This window comes from Nycticebus coucang, chromosome 6 (assembly GCF_027406575.1).
Source record: "Nycticebus coucang isolate mNycCou1 chromosome 6, mNycCou1.pri, whole genome shotgun sequence".
Lineage (NCBI taxonomy): Eukaryota > Metazoa > Chordata > Mammalia > Primates > Lorisidae > Nycticebus > Nycticebus coucang.
Genome location: NC_069785.1, coordinates 82096407 through 82117866, shown reverse-complemented (window position 1 = coordinate 82117866; position 21460 = coordinate 82096407). Strand labels below are relative to the sequence as shown.

Below are 21460 nucleotides of genomic sequence, written 5' to 3'. Positions count from 1 at the left end.
TGTGCTGTGTTGTCTGTTCTAACCCAGACCAAGAGGGACATGATTGAGCTACAAGGGACAGGAGGAGCCGTTAGTCTGTGCTGGTGTGGAGGGAACCACCACAGACATCTCTGAATACCTTCAGAGCCTGGGCCCAAGGAGAGTGTTGGTGTCAGGGGGCCACCTGGGACCACATGTGCAGGTGATCTGAGACCCAGGCAAAGACTGGAGACTTGGAAAGGATGGGGGTTGAAACTTCACAGGTCCAGGCTGGAAATGGGTTGATCCTGCAACAGTGCCTCACCACAGTCCATAAGGATGAAAATAGGAAGACTGCCCTAACCAGGGTAGTGTGGCATATCAATATTTCAAGGCTACATTTCAGAGGTAAAACTATTGGATCTTGGCTCAGCGCCTGTAGCTCAAGCGGCTAAGGTGCCAGCCACATACACCTGAGTTGGCGGGTTCGAATCCAGCCCGGGGCTGCCAAACAATAATGACAACTACAACTAAAAAATAGCCAGGCGTTGTGGCGGGTGCCTGTAGTCCCCAGAAGTTGGAGGTTGCTGTGAGCTGTGATGCCACAGTACTCTACCCAGGGTGACAGCTTGAGGCTCTGTCTCAAAAAAAAAAAAAAAAAAAACACTATTGGATCTTTGTTTGCAAGCATAAGTATATATTTGTTTAGGTGTATTTTATGTATATACATGTATTGTGTTATATCTTGTTTCTACATGTTACCAAATGTTCTTATAAATTAAGAAGCACTCTGGGGCGGCATCTGTGGCTCAGCGGGTAGGGCGCAAGCCCCATATGGCGAGGGTGGCATGTTCAAACCCAGCCCCGGCCAAACTACAACAAAAAAATAGCCGGGCGTTGTGGTGGGCACCTGTAGTTCCAGCTACTTGGGGGGCTGAGTCAAGAGAATCGCCTAAGCCCAAGGATTTGGAGGTCGCTGTGAGCTGTGTGATGCCACTGCACTCTATCGAGGGTGATGAGGTGAGACTCTGTCTCTACAAAAAAAAAGAAGCACTCATAAATTAAATAAGTCTAAATGCTTTTCAAGTTCACATGAATTTATCAATCTTTTGTAAATAAGCTGGTTTTGAAAAACATTATTGATAAAATAAAAAATAATACTATCTTCAAAGTTGTCAGCATACATATTTACCTTTTTGCACTGATGGTAATTTTTTTTTTTTTTGCAGTTTTTGGCCGGGGCCGGCACCCTACTCCTTGAGCCACAGGCACCAGCCCGTAATTTTTTTTTTAATACTGCTCCTTGGTTTGAATGCTAGATTATTTAAGGTATCAGAGTTGGTATCATGACATAAAGATATCAATCACTATTTTGATATAAGTATAAAAACAAAATATAGCTATATTACTTAGAAAACTGCCTTTCTTTTTTTTTTTTTTTTTGAGACAGAGCCTCAAGTTGTCGCCCTCAGTAGAGTACTGTAGTGTCACAGCTCACAGCAACCTCCAACTCATGGAGGTTGAGCGATCCTCTTGCCTCAGCCTCCCAAGTAGCTGGGACTATAGGTGCCCGCTACAATGCCTGGCTATATTTTGGTTGTAGTTGTCATTGTTGTTTGGCAGGCCCAGGCTGGATTCGAAGCAGCCAGCTCTGGCATATGTGGCTGGCGTCTTAGCTGCTTGAGCTACAAGTGCCAAGCCGAAAACTGCTTTTTCTTTTTTTTTTGGTAGAGACACAGTCTCTATCGCCCTCAGTTAGGGTTAGGGTTAGGTTAGGCGCCGCCCTCAAAACTGCTTATTTTAATAATAAGAATTGGTGTGGCACAGAATTCAAGATATTCCAAAGATCATTTTGTTTCCCATCCTTCTGTTGTCATAGGTAATCTTTTTTAGGTGTTTCCAATGAATAATTATAGGTATTCTGATTATACAGAACACTGAAAAAACAGCAGATGAGCTATAGGCAACTTAGCATGAGGCTCCTTCCAAGAAGTAAAATTCTGTAATTTATTTTTTTTTTGTAGAGATGGAGTCTCACTTTAGCACCCTCATTAGAGTGCCATGATGTCACAGGACTCACAGCAACCTACAGCTCTTGGGCTTTCGTGTTCTCCTGCCTCAGCTTCTCAAGCAGCTGGTACTACAGGTGCCTGCCACAATGCCTTTGTGGTTGTGGTTAGTTTTTGGTTGCAGTTCAGCCAGGGCTGGGTTTGAACCCGCCACACTCAGTATATGGGGCTGGCACCCTACTCACTGAGCCACAGGCACCACCCAAAATTCTGTAATTTTCACATGATATAAAAAAAAACTTCCATCAGGATGGCACCTGTGGCTCAGTGGGTACAACACAGGCCCCATATATTGAAGGTGGCAGGTTCGAACCCAACCCCAGCCAAAGGGCAACAAAAAATAGCAGGGCATTGTAGCGGGTGCCTGTAGTCCCAGCTACTCGGGAGGCTGAGGCAAGGGAATCGCCTAAGCCCAGGAGTTGGAGGTTGCTGTAAGCTGTGACACCACAGCACTCTACCAAGGCCAATAAAGTGAGACTCTGTCTCTAAAAAAAAAAAAGGACGGCGCCTGTGGCTCAGTGAGTAGGGCGCCGGCCCCATATGCCGAGGGTGGCGGGTTCAAACCCAGCCCTGGCCAAACTGCAACAAAAAAATAGCCGGGCATTGTGGCGGGTGCCTGTAGTCCCAGCTGCTCGGGAGGCTGAGGCAAGAGAATCGCGTAAGCCCAAGAGTTAGAGGTTGCTGTGAGCCGTGTGACGCCACGGCACTCTACCTGAGGGTGGTACAGTGAGACTCTGTCTCTACAAAAAAAAAAAAACTTTCGTCAACAGTGAAGACTTGGGAACAATTCACCAGATGTGGGAAGCACCCTCCAGCCTGCCTCTCTTTTCTTGATTCCCCTCCTACCCTCTTCTACTCCTGCTAATCTGGCACAGGCCCACATTCTTGTCATGCCATCCTGGGCCTCACACTCCCTGGAAGGGGGATGCTCACATTTCTACAAGCTCCATAGACTGGTTGGCGCAAGTCCAGGACTCTTGACATCTCACAACCTGTCCCCATAAGGGATGGACAGAGAGTCTGGGGTTCCTGCTTTCAGCAGAAACAGTATGAATGATGGAGTGTCCCCTGTAGCCAGGCTCTTATGAAGTAGTGTGAACAGGCTGATGGGGCTCCTGCTAGCACAGCCTTCCCCACTACCTGTTGTGTGGAGTCCAACCAAGGAAGTTCCAGGGCCTGAACAGAGAGAATTGGAAAGGACCCAGGTAAGCTTTCCACCCTCTTAGAAAGGGATGACAGGTGGTAGAGGTGACAAGTGGTAGAGCAGCTTCAGCCACAGACTTTTCAAGCCTATCTGCCCCTCCACCCCGTCAGCACTTTGGCCAAAAACTTTTCTCTCTGGACCCCTCTAGGACCTAGAAATGGGGTCTGGCAGAAGGGAGAGCTGGATCAAGACATTTTAGAGGATCTGGCCCCAGGGATCTTCAAAGAGCATTCTCCAGGTGCTGTGTGGGAATGGCCCCACTCCCACCACCTGCCACCTGCCAGTGGTGACTCAACAGCCCTTCTCAGGAGAAGCCACCTCAGGGATTCTGCTCAGTGACTGTCATGCCATCCTATGACCTGAGAGTAAGTGTGCTTCAGTTGCTGTATGCTCTATATCCCACCCAAGAACCTATGTGTATCAAGAACTGACCCCTGGCTCGGCACCTGTGGTTCAAGCGGCTAAGGCGCCAGCCATATACACCTGAACTGGCGGGTTTGAATCCAGCCTGGGCCTGCCAAACAACAATGACGGCTGCAACCAAAAAATAGCCAGGCATTGTGGCAGGTGCCTGTAGTCCCAGCTACTTGGGAGGTGTAGGCAGGCGACTCACTTGAGCCCAGGAATTGGAGGTTGCTGTGAGCTATGATGCCATGGCACTCTTGTCTAGGGAGACAGCTTGAGGTTCTGTCTCAAAAAAAAAAAAAAGGGTGGCGCCTGTGGCTCAAGGAGTAGGGCGCCGGTCCCATATGCCGGAGGTGGTGGGTTCAAACCTAGCCCTGGCCAAAAACCACAAAAAAAAGAACTGACCCCTGGCTTCTAGTGGGCCATGGCTATTGATGTTCTGAATCTGTTACATCAGGCATTGGGAAGTAATAAGAAACATGAACCAAAAAAAAAAAAAAAAATCCCAATACTAGGTTTAAGAGTCAAAAGTGGGCCAGGCACAGTGGCTCACGCCTGTAATCCTAGCATTCTGGGAGGTTGAGGTGGGTGGAGCTTGAGCTCAGGAGTTCAAAACCAGCCTGAGCAAGAGTGAGACCGAGACCACATCTCTCAAAAATAGCCTGGCATTGTGGCGGGCACTTGTAGTCCCAGCTACTTGGGAGGTTGAGGCAAGAAGATCACTTGAGCCCAAGAGCTTGAGGTTGCTGTGAGCTATAACACCACAACACTCCACCAAGGGCAACAAAATGACTCTGTCCTCCCCAAGAAAAATAAAATTAAGATAAAATAAAAAACCTGAGCTCTGCAAGGTTCCTCCCACATGGATACTGTCCTCAGTTCAAGCCCAGCCAAAGGCTCCAGGCCTCAACGAGTCTTGATCATCTGTGGCCCCTGGTGGGCTCCTGGGTCAGCTATTCTGCTCTCTGCAGTGGCTCAGTGTGGGCTGGGCCACTGCCTTGGGTGCACTGGTTAGGGGTAACTGGGAACTCTCAGCTCCTTCTGTCCTTGCAGAGCAGAACCTAGTTCCACTTCTTTTTTTTTTTTTTTGAAGTTCATACTGTAGAATTATCTTTTTATTTTGGGTAAAAACCTACAGTCATTTTGGGGAGCTGTAATTAAGATTTAACAGTATTATAATTCTAAAGAGTAACTTAAATATCCTTGTGCGATAAATATAATAATACTTTATGGGTATTTTGGAACCCCAGTATTAAGAGTACAAATCACACTAGCCTACATCTATCACCAATGACTCATACTGTTTCTTTCTTTGCAATTTTTTTTTTTTTTTGTGGTTTTTGGCCGGGGCTGGGTTTGAACCTGCCACCTCCGACATATGGGACCAGCACCCTACTACTTGAGCCACAGGTGCCACCCCATACTGTTTCTTTCTAATAAATTGACCATTACATTTCCAAAGTTCTGAAATGGCCAACAGACCATAGAAAGATAATTCTTTAGGCTCCCGCTTGAAACCAACAGCTTCAGCAAACTGCTGGCCTTGATTCAGGGCCAATGCTAGTTCCACTCCTTGACTCACCAACAGGGTAAAGTCAAGCCCTATTCAGAATTAGAAGTTTTAAGGGAGTCTCCTTTCCTGTGTTTCACTTGACTGACTCCAGATGCTGTCAGCAGGGGAAAACAACAGGCCCCTATGGACAGTACTCACCCTCTTCTCTGCCTCTTCAGTATCAAAAACAGGGAAGCTCCGACTCATTGGTCCTTGTTCCCACTCCCCACTCTTCCATCAGATCCCAAACCTCACCACAATTGGCTATACTTCTGGGAAACTAGCCTCAAGTTGTCAATAGAAAAGTGATAGGTGACCAGCAAGGTAGCTCATACCTGTAGTCACAGCTACTCTGGAGGCCAAGGTAGGAAGATCGCTTGAACCCAGGACTTTGAGGCTGCTGCAAGCTAGGCTGACACCACAGAACTCTAGCCTGGGCAACAAAGTGAAACTCTGTCTTAAAAAAAGAAAAAAAGGGCGGTGCCTGTGGCTCAGTGAGTAGGGTGTCAGCCCCATATACCGAGGGCAGCGGGTTTGAACCCAGCCCTGGCCAAACTGCAACAAAAAATAGCAGGGTGTTGTGGCAGGTGCCTGTAGTCCCAGCTACTTGGGAGGCTGAGGTAAGAGAATTGCTTGAGCCCAAGAGTTGGAGCTGTGCCTCAGCACTCTACTGAAGGCAACAAAGTGAGACTCCTTTCAAAAAAAAAGAAAGAAAGAAAATAAGGGAAAGGAAGGAATAAAAAGAAAGGCCGGGCCTGGGGAGGTGGTTCACTCCTGTAATCCGAGCACTCAGGCAGGCCGAGGCGGGCGGATAGCTTGAGCTCATGAGTTCCAGACCAGTCTGAGTAAAAAGAGAGCCTGGCGCTACTAAAAATAGAAATACTGAGGGAAGAGGATCACTTGAGCCCAAGAGTTGGGGGTCGTTGTGAGCTATAATGCCACAGCACTCAACCCTCAACATCTTGAGACACTGTCTCAGAAAAAAAAAAAAAAGGAAGGAAGAAAGGAAAAGTAAAAGAAAAGCAATATGCCAACTGTATGATTTCCTTTGCAAACATTAGCCTCTTTCAGCGCTTCATGTACCAAGCTGGAAAAATTAAGGAGGGCCTACAATAATAATAATTATTATTATTATTACAGAGTCTCACTTTGTCACCCTCGGTAGAGTGCTGTGGCATCACACTTCACAGCAACCTCAAACTTATGTGCTTAAGCAATTCTATTGCCTCAGCCTCCCAAGTAGCTGAGACTACAGGCACCCGCCACAACGCTATTTTTAGCAATGAGGTCTGGCTCTGGCTCAAGTTGGTCTCAAACTTGAGAGCTCAAGCAATCCACCTGCCTCTGTCTCCCAGAGTGCTAGTGGTACAGAACAAGTGGCATCCCAGCCAGTTCGTGCATCTGGGAGCCGTGGACCCGCTGCCTCTGCCTTGGTGATGTTGGCGCGATGGCAGTAAGCAGCAGAACCAACGGGGTGGATGGTGGGCAGGGGGTCCCTATTTCCTAGGGCTGGGAATGAAAGGGATTGTAGCCATTCATTTGCCACCCAGACATGTTGTTCCAGACATGTCCCAGACACCCTACATGTAACTATCAAGCCCCACTAAATGTAACTACAGAGGCCCCCATGCGACTATATATACCCCTAGACAAAGAGCCTACAGACAGACAGAGAGGGAGAGAAAGAGCTTTTCTCCCCTGACTGGACTTTTCTCTCTCTGCCAGGAGCTCTGGCACTTCTGTATTCTTTCCTGTAAATAAATCCTGTCTTACCACTGATCTGTGGTCCGCGGATTCATTCTTTGAATCACCAAGACCAAGAACCTACTGAAGAGCGAAATTCCGGTATCATCAGGATTATAGGTGTGAGCCACAGCACCCGGCCAAAGGGCGTACAATTGTTAATCAGCCTTAAAGATTGCGAAATCATATTTGTCCAACAAACTCATATTCATCCCCTGACATCCACTCAAAAGCCACATCCTCAGAGGAGATCTTGGTGAGCCCAAGGCCGTGGGCATAATCCACAGGGAGGGACCAACCCAGCAACTCAATATAAATGCAATCTGACCCAAGGAGACCACTCGTCCTCCTGCATTTGAAAACCACTCCCTCTTCTGCTCCACCTGGTGATCCCGGACGAGGGAGGCAGCTCCTTTGCAGAGGTCTCCACTCTTACCCATCAGAAGACGTGGTCACAAAGCTTTTAAAACCAGCCTGAGGCTCAAGCGGCTAAGGCTCCAGCCACATACCCTGAGCTGGCGGGTTTGAATCCAGCCTGGGCCCGCCAAACAACAATGACGATTGCAACCAAGAAATAGCCGGACTTTGTGGCGGGCGCCTGTGGTCCCAGCTACTTGGGAGACGGAGGCAGGAGAATCGCTTGAGCCCAGGAGTTGGAGGTTGCTGTGAGCTGTGATGCCAGGGCGACAGCTTGAGGCTCTGTCTCAAAATAAATAAATAAATAAAACCAGTCTGAATCTAGAACCTAAAGAGGACTAAAAAACAAAACCAGCCTGAAATCAGTATGTCCTGGCCTTACTTCTACCCTCAAGTAGTTCATAGGAATGAAAACTGAAAAGCTAGCTATTGGGATTCGTAGCGTCAGTTGAAGCCGCCTTCACCCCGGGCAAGGTTTCGCGCCACCGCCGCCCCGCGCCAGCGGGTCACTGAGCATGCGCGGACCGTTCCCGCCCAGTCCAGGGACCCCGCCCATCGCCACGCCTACTCAGTGCGCGTCTCAGAACTGGGCAGTGCGGGGACTCCGCGTCTCAGTCCTGCGCCGCTGCTGTTCTGTGAGTCCTGTGCAACCTCGGGCCTGAGCCCCTGACCCACTTGCTCCTGGTAAGCTGCGAAGGCTGCAGGACTGGTCCAGGAGGCCCTGACGGAGGCTTTACAGGACAGGGGCCTCCTGAACGTTGGCTGTGCGCAAACTTCGGGGTCGCGGCGGCCCCCAGCGGCCTCCTCAGGCTCTGGGCGGTTCGCCCCTGTGGTCCCAGCGTTCGGTGTGGAGGCCAGGGCGGGAGGCTCCCTTGAGGCCAGGATTTGGAGACCAGCTTGGGCAACGTACCCAGATCCCGTCTCCACCAAAAATGCTTAAAAGTTAGCCGGGCGTTTTGGTGACGGTCCGCGGTCCCGGCTGCTCGGGAGGCCGAGGCGGAAGGGTGGCTGGAGCTCTGAAGGCAAAGAGGAGGTGGGACCCAGTGAGGTCGCCGCAGACGTCAGCTCCCGTGTAGAAAGCAGCCGCGCAGCCACCGAAGGATCATGGTGAGTGTGAGGGAAGGGTCTCCGCCCTACTGCGCCGCCACCTGCCTGTCGGATTTAATCTCCTTTTGTCCTCAGGAGGATCCTGCGGGTAGGAAATGACTATGTACTTAAGGTTTACTGATGAGAAAGTCTAAGGCCCAGTTATGTAAAGAATTATCTAAAGTAGGTTGGAATGGACCTGAGCCTGCCTAATGAATTATCTAAAGTAATAGAGGGACAAGGCTTGGTAACTCAGGCCTGTAATTGCTGCACTTTGGGAGGCAGAGTGGGGAGGATCACTTAAGACCAGCACCTCTAGAACAACCTGGGCAACACAGTGAGAGAAATTAGCCAGGTGAGCCTGGTGGTGGCAGCCTGTGTTCCCAGTTATGGAAGAGATTTAGCCTGGAATATCTCCAGCCCATGAATTCAAGGTCATAGTGAGCTGTGATTGTGCCAGTGCCCCTCAACCTGGGCTACAGAAGGAAATGAAAAATAAGTATTTTTGACAGCGAGATGTCTACCACAGATCTCCATTAATAGTAACATTTATAATGCTAAGTACTAATATTTATGGAACTCAACATTAACCTACATAGAACGAGAGTAGGTAATACACAATTTTGAGAAAAATGGGAAAGTAGTCACACCATGAGCCTTACACTCTACAGTCTTTAATTAAAGGTTGACAAAAGAAACATAAAATGGTAGCTATGATCTTCGATGTGATAGAAAAGTGGAGCCAGGAAAAGACAGTTTAGTCAAGATGTTGGTTGTTAGCCACATCCAGTGGCTCACGACTGTAATCCCAGCACTCTGGGAGGCTGAGGTGAGTGGATCCCTTGAGCTTAGGAGGCCAGAGCAAGAGCCAGACCCAGCCTCTACTGAAAATAGAAAAACTAGGTATTCTGGCAGGCACCTGTAGTCCCAGATACTCAGGAGGCTGAGGCGGGAGGATCACTTCAACCCAGGAATTTGAGGTTGCTGTGAGCTATGATGCTACAACACTACCCAGGGCAAGGAAAAAAAAAATTGGTTGGTTGGTCTAGTAATTGTTCAAGTAAGACAAGTTATTGTTGCAAAGTAGGAAATTGCAAGGCAGTGGGATTAGGTTTGTGTTTCCAAAGCCATAGAATTATGGAATTGATTGAGGTGATGGGAGTCCATGAAAGATAAGCAATGCCAGACACTAGGTAAACTGTTAAGGATGGATTTTAACTAGTAATATGTTTTTGAGACAGAGCCTCAAGCTGTCGCCCTGCGTAGAGGACCATGGCATCACAGCTCACAGCAACCTCTAACTCCTAGGCTCAAGCAATTCTCCTGCCTCTGCCTCCCAAGTAACTGGGACTACAGGCGCCCACCACAACGCCCAGCTATTTTTTTTTTTAAAGATATATGTGAGGTGTTTAACGCCCGGCTATTTTTTGTTGCAGCCATCGTTGTTTGGTGGGCCCAGGCTGGATGCAAACCCACCAGCTCAGGTGTGTGTGGCTGGCGCCTTAGCCACTTGAGCCATAGGTAGGGAGCCAAGAGCTCAGTTTTGATTTATACAGAGGTGACTGAGTGTTTTAAAGGGAGAATGAGGACACAGGGGAGGTGAACAGAAGCTCAGTAGAGTCAGGAAAGTGGAAAATTAGAAAAAGTGAGAAAGCGAAACCTAGTGTAAAACATCTAGGTTTCCTCACCAGCTTATAAGTTAAACTCCTACCCTCCCACAGAGGCTGGAGGCAGAGGCCCCATCTTCAGATGTTAGCTGGAATAAACAATTGTTTTGGCACCTTGAATTTTCAAAGCTAGGCACTTTAAAGGGGGCTGATGTCATCCTAGGAATGTAGGCTTAAGTTGATAGGACTTAATCAACTGTGTTAGTATTTTGTTCAAGACTTTATAGACCAAGGTTGAGGTCTAGTTTAGAAAAGCTTCAGAAGAGCCTAGCTAGAGTTTAGAGAAATTCTTTGTCAAGAGCAAGAAGGTAGTTACAATAGAAGGGCTGATGTTTGTAGCTTGGACTAGGAAAATGGCCTGAGCTTGGAAGGTGGGTTAGGGAAATTGGAGTCTATGGGAAAAAGGCAAACTACTGGCTGTATTGCTTTGTCCACTTTTTTTTTTTTTTTTTTTGCAGTTTTTGGCTGGGGCTGGGTTTGAAACCACCACCTCCGGCATATGGGGCTGGTGCCCTACTCCTTTGAGCCACAGGCACCACCCTGTACACAATTTTTTAAGACTTCCCCATTTACGCAGCCCAAACACCTGCATTAGATAAGGTATTTTAAAACAAGAATTAGTGGGCGGCGCCTGTGGCTCAGTCGGTAAGGCGCGGACCCCATATACCGAGGGTGGCGGGTTCAAACCCAGCCCCAGCTGAACTGCAACCAAAAAATAGCTGGGCGTTGTGGCGGGCGACTGTAGTCCCAGCTACTCGGGAGGCTGAGGCAAGAGAATCGCTTAAGCCCAGGAGTTGGAGGTTGCCGTGAGCTGTGTGATGCCATGGCCCTCTACCCGAGGGGCATAAAGTGACACTCTAGGGCGGTGCCTGTGGCTCAACGGGGTAGGGCGCCTGTCCCATATGCCAGAGGTGGCGGGTTCAAGCCTAGCCCTGGCCAAAACACACACACACACAAAAAAAGTGACACTCTATCTCTACAAAGAAAAAAATAATAATAAAAATAAAACAAGAATTAGAACCTCATGCAGAGACATTGCTACCTATGAAAAGTTACATTGAAAGAGTTGAAAGGCACTATCATTTATTTTGTATAATTCCTCACTATTGAAAAACAGAAGCCTGTCAACTTTTTTTTTTTGAGACAGTCTCATTTTGTCACCCTCCATAGAGTGCTGTGACGTCAGAGCTCACAGCAATCTCAGACTCTTGGGGTTAATGATTTTTTTGCCTTAGCCTCCTACTACAAGACTTCAGGTACTTACCACAATGCCTAGCTATTTTTAGAGATGGGGTCTCACTCTTGCTCAGGCTGGTCTCAAACTCCTGAGCACAAGTGATCCACCCACTTTGGCCTCCCAGAGTGCTACAATTACAGTTGGGAGCCATCTCACTCAGCCTTCTCAAATTTTTATAAATTGAAATTCCACACTTAAAATTGAAGATAATAATTTTCAGGGTTTGAGATTTTACTCTATTTGCAGGCTTATAAGTCATACTTAAAATTGAAGATAATTGTCAGGGTTTGAGATTTTACTCTTATTTACAGGCTTATAAGTTAGTCTGTCAATATTTCTTTTTTTTTTTTTTGAGACAGAGTCTCAAGCTGTCACCCTAGGTAGAGTGCTGTGGCATCACAGCTCACAGCAACCTCAATTCTTGGGCTTAAGTGATTCTCTTGCCTCAGCCTCCCAAGTACCTGGGACTACCGACATCCGCCACAACACACGGCTAGCCTGTTAATATTTCATGGATGCTTCTAGGAGACACAGCACTCTTGGGTCACAGACAAAGAGTTTTTTTTATTTGTTACTCCTGGCACAGCCAACATCGTGAACATCATATTTGTGTTGGTTCCCTATACTTTCTGCATCCCACAGGTGATATGCAGAGACCAGACGTGTTAGATCCTATGCACAATGAGGGTTTTCATCAAGGCAGTGAACCCAGAGGATGGGAGTCCATTTATATAGCGAGCCTTGTCTTTGTCCTACAGTGACACCCTTTCTGTTCTCTCAAGGCACTTGCTGCAAACACAAACTTGAAAAATGTCCTGTGTAGGACTCATGCCTATAATCCTAGTACTCTGAGAGGCCAAGATGGGAGGAACCCTGGAGCTCAGGAGTTCAAGAGCAGCCTAAGCAAGAGCAAGATCCCATCACTACTAAAAAAAAAAATTAGCAGGCTCGGTGCCTGTGGCTCAAACGGCTAAGGCGCCAGCCACATACACCTAAGCTGCTGGGTTTGAATCCAGCCCAGGTCTGCCAAACAACAATGATGGCTGCAACCAAAAAATAGCCAGACATTGTGGTGGGGGCTAGTAGTCCCAGCTACTTGGGAGGCGGAGGCCGGAGAATCGCTTGAGCCCAGGAGTTGGAGGTTACTGTGAGCTATGATGCCATGGCTCTCCACCCAGGGCGACAGCTTGAGGCTCTGTCTCACAAAAAAAAAAGAAAAAAATTAGCAGGGCCTGGTGATGCATGCCTGTAGTCCTAGCTGTTTGGGAGGGGAGGCAGGAGGATTGCTTAAGCCCAGGAGTTAAGAGGTTGTGGTTAGCTATGATCAGGCCACTGCACTCTAGCATGGGTGACAGAGCAAGACTCTTTAAGAAAGAAAAGAAAAAACGAGGGTGGCACCTGTGGCTCAAGGAGTAGGGTGCTGGCCCCATATACCGGAGGTGGTGGGTTCCAACCCAGCCCTGGCCAAAAACTGAAAAAAAGAAAAGAAAAGAGGGCGGTGCCTGTGGCTCAGTGAGTAGGGTGCTGGCCCCATATGCAGAGGGTGGCGGGTTCAAACCCAGCCCCGGCCAAACTGCAACAAAAAAATAGCCAGGTGCTGTGGCGGGCACCTGTAGTCCCAGCTACTCGGGAGGCTGAGGCAAGAGAATGGCCTAAGCCCAGGAGTTTGAGGTTGCTGTGAGCTGTGTGATGCCATAGCACTCTACCGAGGGCCATAAAGTGAGACTCTGTCTCTACAAAAAAAAAAAAATTAGCCAGGCATTATGGTGTACACCTATAGTCCCAGTTACTCAAGAGGCTGAGGTAAGAAGATTGCTTGAGGCCAGGAGTTGGAGACCAGCCTGAGGAAAAGTGAGGCCCATCTTTACTAAAAATAGAAAACTTAGGCAGGCATTGTGGTAGGCACCTGTAGTCCCAGCTGCTTGGGAGGCTGAGGCAGACAGGAATTTGAGGTTGCTGTGAGCTAAGCTGACACTGTCACTCTAGCCGGGGTGACAGAGTGAGACTCTGTCTCAAAAAAAAAAAAAAAGAAAGAAAAAGAAAAATTGTTTCTCGCCCTCAGGAATAATTGTTCTATTACACCTGTCGCTTGTTTCTTCAAGAAATTTAGATTCTGATGGGCTAATCTGATAAGTTTTGAATTTTTTTTTTTTTTTGCAGTTTTTTGGCCGGGGCTGGGTTTGAACGGGGCCGGTACCCTACTCCTTTGAGCCATAGGCGCCGCCCAAGTTTGAATTATTATTGTTCTCCAAGTTAAGGATCAGGGGATAATGAAGACAAGTAAGTGAGTGTCCTCAGCATGCCAGGAAAGTGCAACTGAAACCTGGTTGATTTGCAAGGTCTAGGAGGGATACCCACTTCTCACTGGGATTGAGCTCTACAGGGGCAGGCCTTGCCAAGGGAGTTTACCTTATCTACTGCCTTTGTTCACAGCTCCATGGAATTTGAGACAGCCCTGGTGGACCTCCAAGAGGAATCTAGCTGTCCCATCTGTCTGGAGTACTTGAAAGACCCAGTGACCATCAACTGTGGGCACAACTTCTATTGCTCCTGCCTCAGTATATCCTGGAAGGATCTAGACGATGCCTTTCCCTGTCCTGTCTGCCATTTTTGCTTTCCATATGGGAACTTCAGGAGGAACCCTCAGCTCCGTAATTTGACTGAAATTGCTAAGCAACTGCAGATCAGAAGGAGCAAGAGAAAGAGCAGGCTGTGTGTGAAAAGCATCACCAGTTTCGGACCCTTTTCTGTGTGAAGGATCTGGAGATCTTATGTACGCAGTGCAGTTTTTCCACTAAACATCAGAAGCACTACATTAGCTCCATTAGCAAAGCTGCCTCTTACCACAGAAAAAATCTAGAATGTAGCGTTGAGCCTCTGAAGACTAATATAGAACGAATTGAAAAAGTGATTGTTCTGCAAGGCAGCAAGGCAGTGGAGCTGGAAAAGAAGGTAGAATGTAGGAAAGAAGAAATCAATTCTGAGTTTGAGGAAATTAAACTGTTTTTACAGGATGAACAAGAGGCTATTCTTAAACAGATGCAAGATGAAGAGATGGACATTTTAACAAAACTAAATGAGAACATTGTAACATTTTCAAATGAGGTTTCCTCATTAAAACATCTTCTGAGGGAGATAAACGGCAAATGTGTGCAGTCAGACCTGGAATTACTGACACACCTTAAGAGTATCAACCACAGGTATCAAAAGCTAAAATATCCTGAACTCTTTTCATTTAGGTTAACGAAACATGGCCTTAGCCTTCCTCCCCAGTATTCTGGCTTATACAGAATTATCAAGCCATTTCAAGCAGATGTGATTCTAGATGTTGACACTGCACATCCTCAACTTATTGTCTCTGAGGTTGGAAAAGTTGTGCGATATGGAAGAATGAAGCAAAAAGGTAGTTGTAGCCCAAGGAGATTTGATCTTTGCCCTGCGCTCCTGGCTTCTCAGAGATTTAGTTCTGGCAGACATTACTGGGAGGTAGATGTGGGAAAGAAGCCTAAATGGATACTGGGCATATGTCAAGACTACGTTGTTAGGAACTGGCAGGAACAGCCATCAGTTCTGGGTGGATTCTGGGCAATTGGGCGATACATGAGGAGTGGCTATGTAGTATCAGGCCCTAAGAGAGCCCACATCCTGCCAGTGGTAAGACCCAATAGGATTGGAATTTTTCTGGACTATGATTTGGGTGAGGTCTCCTTTTACAACATGACAGGTCTGTTCTCTATACTTTTAATGATTCTTTCACAGAACCCGTTTGGCCTTATTTCTACACTGGAACAGATTCAGAACCTCTTAAAATCTGTTCAGTATCAGATTATGAAAGATAATGAACCTGGTTCAGTTTTTATGGATAGCTTGGCTAATAATTTTAATCTTACTTCTGGAATCTTTTTAAGTTTTACCACTGAAAACCAGAATAGATTTTCTTCTTCATTTTTAGCAACTGTGAAAACATGTTCATAATAACACCTTTATAGATCTGAATATCAATTGTCAGGTGTTTTGCATTTTATTTTATTTATTTATTTATTTATTTTTTTGTAGAGACAGAGTCTCACTTTATTGCCCTCGGTAGAGTGCCATGGCCTCACACAGCTCACAGCAACCTCCAACTCCTGGGCTGAAGCGATTCTCTTGCCTCAGCCTCCTGAGTAGCTGGGACTACAGGCGCCCACCACAACGCCCGGCTATTTTTTGGTTTGCAGTTCAGCCGGGGCCAGGTTTGAACCCACCACCCTCGGTATATGGGGCCAGCGCCTTACCGACTGAGCCACAGGCACCGCCCTGTTTTGCATTTTAACACAAAATATTTTTTGAGAATTATATTACTTAACATGTCCAATAAAATATTTTAAAATTGCCAATAAGTTGTTTTTTTAGTTAGACCAGTCACCTAAATTTGTATAAATTGTTATTTAAGTGTAATGTTTACCACATATTGGCTCTCTTTTTAGTGGATTCTTCTCTTTACCTCCATATTTCTTATCAAATTTTTCTGTGCTTTATTGTATTATTTGACACCACTGACTTATTTTTGTGGATAATGAGAATTGTATTTTCCCTACATATACTCAAAAATGCACAACCCGTAGATACTCTCTAACAGTTTTTTTCCTTTTGTGTCCATCACCCTGTGTGTCACCTTCCTATCTGGAGTAGCTACTTGGCCTGTATAGCTGTGACCATTCTAAGAACTGAGATCTGCTCTTCAAATATGTTTACTCCTATGTTTTCCTGTTTTTTTAATCTTTTCATTTTGGAGTGTCATTGCCCCAAATATTGCAGTGTTGTAAAAATTAAGGGATTTTTCATGTTTGGAAATGTTTTTATTCTGCCCATATTTAGATGATGATGATGAAACCAAGTAATTTCTATGTTGGAAATCACCTTTGTTTGCAAAACATGTTTTTGATAAGTCTGATTTTTTTTTTTGCAGTTTTTGCCTGGGGCCAGGTTTGAACCTGCCACTTCCAGTATATGGGGCCAACACCCTACTCCTTGAGCCACAGGCACCAACCATAAGTCTGATTCTTAATGCTTTCATACCACTGTTTTTTATAACCCTTTTAGATTTTGTGTATAGGCTGGGCATGATGGCTTATACCTGTAATCCTAGCACTCTGGGAGGCCAAGGCAGGTGGATTGTTTGACCTCACAAGTTCAAGATCAGCCTGAGCAAAAATCGAGACCTGGTCTCTACTAAAAACAGATAAACTGGCAAGAGGAACACTTGAGTCCTAGAGTTTGAGGTTGCTGTAAGCTATGATGCCATGGCACTCTACCCAGGGGGGTAGCTTGAGACTCTGTCTCAAAACAAAAAGAAAACTCTTGTGTGTCTGTAGTGTTTTGAACTTTATTTACTGAGTAATTAGATACAAAGAAGAGGGTATGGCTAATTGCTGATGGGAAGGCTACAGGGGCAGTGCTGCTCACCTAGCAGGTTGTTAGCCAAAGAAAGAGGACCTGCTGGCTCGGAACCTGTAGCTCAGCCTCTAGATCACTGGCCACATACACTGGGGCTGGCAGATTTTAGCCCGGCCTGGGTCTGCCAGACAACAGTAACAACTACAACAAAAAAATAGCCGGGCGTTGTGGGTGGGCGCATGTAGTCCCACCTACTTGGGAGGCTGAGGCAATAAGCCAGTGGTTCTCAACCTGTGGGTCATGACCCCTTTGGGGATCAAATGATTGTTTCACACGAGTTGCCCAAGACCATCCTGCATATCAGACATTTACCTTACGATTCATAACAGCAAAATCACAGGAAGTAGCAACGAAAATTATTTTATGGGTGGGGGTCACTACAACATGAGGAACTGTATTAAAGGGTTGCAGCATTAGGAAGGTTGAGAACCACTGGCTTAAGCCCAAGAGTTGGAGGTTGCTATGAGCTGTGATGCCACCTCACTCTACCAAGGGCAACATAGACTGTCAAAAAAAAAGAGGAGCTTGGACAGTGTATAAAGCTTTTATTGGGGTCTAAGATGTCACCCAAGCAGGTTTTCTAAGGGGAGTTCTAATTAGTGGGTTTGGGGCAGGCAGGTGCAACTTTCTCAGGTCACATTGTGACTGAGGTGGTCACTGCAGCATATCCGTGGAGTGTGGGGTCACTGGGGTGAGTCAGGTTGTATCTGCATGTTCCATACCAAGGCAGTCACCAGGGGGTGGTTGTATAAGGCCTATGTCTGGATTAACTACGTTAAAGAACGTGGAGGTAGAGAACTGTTAACTGTATTAAGGGAAATTGAGCCCTGCTTCTGGTATGAGAAAGTCAAACCATTAAAAAATAGAAGCTGGGGCGGCGCCTGTGGCTCAGTGAGTAGGGCTCCAGCCCCATATGCCGAGGGTGGTGGGTTCAAGCCCAGCCCCGGCCAAACTGCAACCAAAAAATAGCTGGGCGTTGTGGCGGGCGCCTGTAGTCCCAGCTGCTCGGGAGGCTGAGGCAAGAGAATCGCGTAAGCCCAAGAGTTAAGAGGTTGCTGTGAGCCGTGTGACGCCACGGCACTCTACAGTGAGACCTGTCTCTACAAAAAAAAAAAAAAAAAATAGAAGCTGGCCAGGCATGGTGGCTCACACCTATAGTCCCAGCTACTAGGGAGGCTGAGGTGGGAGGATCACTTGAGCCCAGAAGTTCAAAGTTACAGTGAGCACTTCATTCTAACCTGGGCAACAGAGCGAGACACTGTCTCTAAAAAAAAAAAAAAGGACACTGGGGGCGCCTGTTGCTAAGTGGTTACAGTGCCGGGCATGTGCTCCAGGGCTGGTGGGTTCAAACCCAGCCTGGGCCTGCTAAACAAACAAACAAACAAAAAAAATAGTCGGGCATTGTAGTGGGCACCTGTAGTCCCAGCTACTCAGGAGTCTGAGGCAAGAGACTCACTTGAGCTCAAGAGTTTGAGGTTGGACGGCGCCTGTGGCTCAAGGAGTAGGGCGCCGGTCCCATATGCCGGAGGTGGTGGGTTCAAACCCAGCCCTGGCCAAAAACCAAAAAAAAAAAGAGTTTGAGGTTTCTGTGAGCTATGACACCATGGTACTCTACCAAGGGTGACAAAATCAGACTTTCTCAATAAAAAAAATAATAATAATAAAATAAAAAATGTTGGTGGTGCCTGTAGCTCAAGCAGGAAAGGCACCAGCCATATACCCCAGAGCTCAAATCCAGCCCCAGCCTGACAAACAATGACAACTACAACCAAAAAATAGCCAGGCATTGTAGCCTGTAGTCCCAGCTACCTGGGAGACTGAAGCAAGAGAATCACGTAAGCCTAAGAGTTTGAGGTTGCTCTGAACTGTGACACCACAGCACTCTACCCAGGGCTATAGCTTGAGGCGCTGTCTCAAAAATATATATATATTGGGGCAGCGCCTGTGGCTCAGTGAGCAGGGCACCGGCCCCATATGCCGAGGGGGGTGGGTTCAAACCCAGCCCTGGCCAAACTGCAACAAAAAAATAGCTGGGCGTTGTGGCGGGCGCCTGTAGTCCCAGCTACTCGGGAGGCTGAGGCTGGAGATCGCCTAAGCCCAGGAGTTGGAGGTTGCTGTGAGCTGTGTGATGCCACGACACCCTACCGAGGGCAATAAAGTGAAACTCTGTCTATACAAAAAAAAAAAAAAAATATATATATATATATATATATAATATATATATATTTAAAAAGGGATGCTGAGGCAACAGGAAGTTAAAATACTTCACACACAAAAATTTACTAGGGTGGCACTGGTGGTTCAGTAGGTTCTGTCTCTACAAAAAAATTTTTTTTTACTACACAGGGGTATGGGAAAAAGCAGGGAGAAGCCAACAAGCCAGATCTTGTAGGGCCAATAGGCTGCTGAAGAGTAGGCTTTCTACACTGAAATGGGAGTCCTGAGAACCATTTGAGTGGAAGCACAACTTTTTATTTTATCACAGTAATTTTTTTTTTTTTTTGGCTGGGGCTGGGTTTGAACCCGCCACCTCTGACATATGGGGCCGGTGCCCTACTCCTTTGAGCCACAGGCGCCGCCCCAACAACTTTGTATTTTAAATCCTGCATTGTAAATGTAGGGAAGAGTAACTTTATCAGAATTTACTGTTAAAAATCCTTTCCCTGGGGTGGCGCCTGTGGCTCAGGGAGCAGGGCGCCAGCCCCATATGCCGAGGGTGGCGGGTTCAAACCCATCCCCAGCCAAACTGCAACAAAAAAAATAGCCAGGCGTTGTGGCAGGCGCCTGTACTTCCAGCTGCTCTGTAGACTGAGGCAAGAGGATCGTGTAAGCCCAAGAGTTAGAGGTTGCTGTGAGCCCTGTGTCGCCATGGCACTCTACCCGAGGGCGGTACAGTGAGATTCTGTCTCTACAAAAAAAAAAAAAATCCTTTCCCTGAGGTCTCAAGTGGCTAGCGCATCAGCCACATACACCTGAGCTGGTGGGATCGCATCCGGCCCAGGCCCACCAAACAACAATGACAGTTGCAACAAAAAATAGCCAGGCGTTGTGGCAGGCGCCTATGGTCCCAGCTACTTGGGAGGCGGAGGCAGAAGAATCACTTGAGCCCAGGAGTTGGAGGTTGCTGTGAGCTGTTATGTCACGGCACTCTACCCAGGGCAAAAGCTTGAGGCTCTGTCTCAAAAAAAAAAGGCTCAGCGCCTGTAGCTCAAGTGGCTAAGGCACCAGCTACATACACCAGAGCTGGCAGGTTAGAATCCAGCCCAGGCCCGCCAAACGACAATGACAACTACAACCAAAAAAAAAAAAAAAAAAAAAAATAGCCAGGCATTGTGGTGAGTGCCTGGAATCCCAGCTACTTGGGAGGTTGAGGCAAGAGAATCACTTAAGCCCTAGAGTTGGAGGTTGCTGTGAGCCGTGACACCACAGCACTCTACCAAGGGCAATAAAGTGAGACTCTGTCTCTTGGGGGAAAAAAAAATAGATGGTGGCATCTGTACTGAACATGTGCAGACTTTTTCTTGTCATAATTCTCTATTAATGCAGTGTATCAACTCTTTACATAGCATTTACATCATATTAAGCATTGTAAGTAGTCTAGAGGTGATATAAAGTATATGGGAGAGTGTACAAAGTCCAGGAACTTTGATGCATATGTAAAATTATCTCCCCTTCAGAATATTTGTACCATTTGTACTTTAATAATATTATGTATGGATTATTTATGCCAATCTGGTAAGTAATATGGTAATTCATCTTGATTTTTCTTCAAGTTTCTGTTTCCTTCAGCAATATCTTTTCATCTTCCTGTCAAATATTCTGTTTATCACTGTTCTTATATTGCAGTCTCCTATGTACTTACTTTATGCACACACATGTGCATATGCTACATGAAATCACACAAACAGGCTGAGCACGGTGTAATCCCAGCACTCTGGGAGGCCGAGGTAGGTGGATTGCTTAAGCTTAGGAGTTTGAGTCCAGCCTGAGCAAGAGTGAGACCCCGTCTCTACTAAAAATAGGAAAACCAGACTCAGCGCCCATAGCACAGTGGTTACGGCACCAGCCACGCACACCAGGGATGGCAGGTTCGAACCTGGCCCAGGCCAGCAAGGACAATGACAACTGCAACAAAAAATAGCCAGGCCTTGTGGTGGGTGCCTGTAATCCCAGCTACTTGAATTGCTTAAGCCCAAGAGTTTGAGGTTGCTGTGAGCTGTGATGCCATTGCATTCTACTGAGGTGAAAACAAACAAAAGTGAAACTCTGTCTCAAAAAAATAAAATAAAAATAGGAAAACCAGCCAGGCATTGTACTGCATTGACTACATGCACCTGCCACAAATCCCAGCTGCTTTTTCTATTTTTTTTTTTTTTTTTTTAGTATAGATGGGGGTTTCACTCTTGCTCAGGCTGGTCTCAAACTCCTGAGCTTAAACGATCCTGCCTTGGCCTCCCAGAGTGCTAGGATTATAGGCATGAGGCACCATGCCTGGCCAATTTTTCTGTTTTTAATAGAGACAGGATCTTGTTATTTCTCAGGATCAGTTATTTCTCCAACTCCAGAGCTCAGGCAATCCACCTGCCTTGGCCTGCCATAGTGCTGGGATTGCAGGTGTGAGCCATGATGCCTGGCCTATAGTTGCTTCTTTTAAATATACATCAACCTCCAAGTATGTTTAAAATT

General features: G+C 46.7%; 1 protein-coding gene, 1 non-coding gene and 1 pseudogene across 2 annotated transcripts in view; 1 reads left to right on the top strand and 2 right to left on the bottom strand.

Moving 5' to 3' along the window:
• Nucleotides 1-21460, bottom strand: part of LOC128588734 (tripartite motif-containing protein 43-like) — a gene marked incomplete at its 3' end in the record, with an annotated part of 421410 nt that overhangs the window by 247263 nt on the left and 152687 nt on the right. The gene's annotated exons all lie outside the window — the stretch shown is intronic.
• LOC128589485 (small nucleolar RNA SNORA2/SNORA34 family) lies at nucleotides 5058-5194 on the bottom strand. The gene has a single exon (XR_008381052.1). It is a non-coding gene; the product is annotated as a small nucleolar RNA SNORA2/SNORA34 family (small nucleolar RNA).
• LOC128589148 (tripartite motif-containing protein 60-like) lies at nucleotides 13776-15177 on the top strand (annotated as a pseudogene).